The following is a 2,745-nucleotide window of genomic DNA, read 5'->3' as shown; positions in this document are numbered from 1 at the left end:
GCTGTAACTTCTAGTGTCTGCACAAAATATTCAAACAAACATCATAATTGGTTCATTCAAGAGCAGCCCGAGTCCCTACGTGAGTCTTAGAACTTTGCAGATATTCCTGACCTTGACTTCCCAGAGGTGGGGAGGCCCTACTCTGACCCAGGTAACACTGAAGGAAGAAGAAAGTAGGCCCAATAAGTGTGGATCAATAAGTAATACTTAGGTATTACAAGGACTCAATGATTTTGAGAATAGCGTGGTGTTTGTCATTTGGATGTGTCCCTTGTACTAGTATAAGTTCCATCTGGAGCAAAGAGTTTGTTAGAGAAACTAAAAAATAAAATCCACAAATAGCTATAAGATATTAGAGAACCCAGAATCCCATCCAACGGGGATGGGATGCACTGCTGAGCAGCACTCATGAGAACATCAGTCCATTGGAGCAGGACACAAAAGGCTCCTGGTCAGAATTCACATATTCATTGAGTATATGTGAGTTACCTCATAAAGTCTTCCAGAGATCTTCAAGGTATACTTTAAAGAGGTTTGAGGTTTTCACGATTATGTAGGCATAAGATCCAGTGAAATTTGTACTACTATTATGATGGCTTCATTAATAACAGATTTTCAATGTATTCTGATCATATGTGTGAACCTCCATTCCAAATAATTAGGTCTATCTTCCCTTCTTGACTCTTTTCTCCTTAAGGATAGGAATTTTTATTCAGTAAGTTTATTGGTACATTTTAGGTATACATTATGATCGCAGTCATCATTGGGAATTTGTACCTGTACATGATATATCTTGGTTCTTGTTTTTTTCCCATTCCCCTTCCCTCCCTTCCACCCCTCCACCCCTCCCTATTTACAAAAGCTTTGTTTCCATTTTTTCTGTCTTTTCTCATTTTTTCTTTCCCTTCTTTCCTTTTCCCCACCTCCCCTCCCTAATTTCCCTTCCCCCTTGAACCTTTTCTTCCTGAGAATAGGAATTTTTAAACATTAATCTTGGTGTCCTTAATGCCAAACATTCTGTCAGGAACACAGGAGGTATACAATAAATGGTTATTAGTTAAATGAACGAATGAACACACATTTCATTGGAGCCATTTGAAGGAATGCATGGTCTTATTAATCATAGACATCTCATGCTATGGAAGGGAGATTACTATGTTTTAAAATTTATTTTTAATTGACTCAAAATTGTATAGACAGTATTTATGTGGTACAAGGTGATAATTTCATACATGTATAAAATGTGTATTGATCAAACCAGGTTAATTAGTGTTTCCATCTGTATAAACACTTATCATTTCTTTGTGTTTGGAGCCTATGAACTCTTATCTTCTTCTAGTCCTTTAAAAATATATAGTAAGTTGTTATAAGCTATGGTCACTCTACTGTGCTGTGAAACACTAGGATTTATTTCTCCTCTCTAATTGTATTTTGTTATCCATTATCCCAACTCTCTATCCTCTTCCCTATTACCCTCTTCCTCCATGAGATCAATTTTTAGCTTCCCAACATTAGTGAGAATATGTGGTATTTGTCTTTATATGCCTGACTTACTGCATTTAACATAATGTCAACTAGTTTGATCAATTTTGCCTCAAATGACAGGGTTTTGTCCTTTCTTATGGCTGAATAATATTCTACTGTGTATATATAGCACATTTTCTTTATCCATTCATGTTGACACCTTGGTTGACTTTATATCTTGGCTATTATTCAGTGTGCAGCAATAAACATGGGAGTGTAGGTATCTTTTTCATATTCTGGTTTCATTTCCTCTGGATATATACTCCAAAGTTGAATTCCTGAATCATATGGTAGTTCTATTTTTAGTTTTTTGAGGAATCACCACACTGTTTTCCACAATGACTGTATTAAGTTACAGCACCACAGTCTATGAAAGTTCCCAGGAAGGGAAATTATTGACATAGCAATCCAAGAAAGAGATGTGTTTTTCCACAGAATTTATTTGCCTCACTTCATAAAGAATGCTTTCTAGATCTGTAAGCTTTCTATCTACACATATAAAAGCATCTATGATTATTAATGAAAAAAGGGAAGATGGAATTTGTGTGTATTTTATGCATTGGGACTTTGTTATCTGTCCAAAAAGATGCTTTGTTTGAGAGAAAAAGGACTCTATCTGTATCTATCTCTGTTTGCATTTTTTCTAAAACCCCATTCTCCTAGTATATAAGGGATTTAAAAGACCAAAAACAATAGAAATGGAAATTTTATTTTTCATTTCATAAATATCAGAACAGCAAAAAACCACAGTGCTTGTGTACCTTCTTACCCTACATATCAATGAGTTTGAATCACAAACTTTAAAATTGCCTGTGATCATCTCAATTTCAAACAAACTCTTTCTCTTTCCCTGTGCTTTGCTTCTCTTTTTCTCTCTCTGAACATTACATGTCCAGTCAAGTCTAGTAAACGTTTTTATCCTTTTATGTGTCTCATTCATTCGTTCATTCACCCATGCATTAAGCAGGTATCACTATTTGTCCCATGCGAACAAAGCATTGCTGGATCCCAAGATGGGTTGTACAAAATTCCCACCTCCTAGTATCTTGAAGTCCAGTGACTAAAAAAGACATTGTATAATAAGTATTACAGAAAAATGAATGATAAAATATCCACAAAGAAGTGCTATGAAAATGCAAGGAGGGGAGAAATTGCTTTTAGTTAGGAAAGCAGGAAAACTGTGTAAATGTAGTATTGGAAAAACAGAGAAATTTTAAATAT

This window comes from Heterocephalus glaber, unplaced genomic scaffold (assembly GCF_053883595.1).
Source record: "Heterocephalus glaber isolate CG9 unplaced genomic scaffold, H.glaber_assembly_v1.0 deba00001594, whole genome shotgun sequence".
Classification (NCBI taxonomy): Eukaryota; Metazoa; Chordata; class Mammalia; order Rodentia; family Bathyergidae; genus Heterocephalus; species Heterocephalus glaber.
This window is presented reverse-complemented; position numbering follows the sequence as displayed.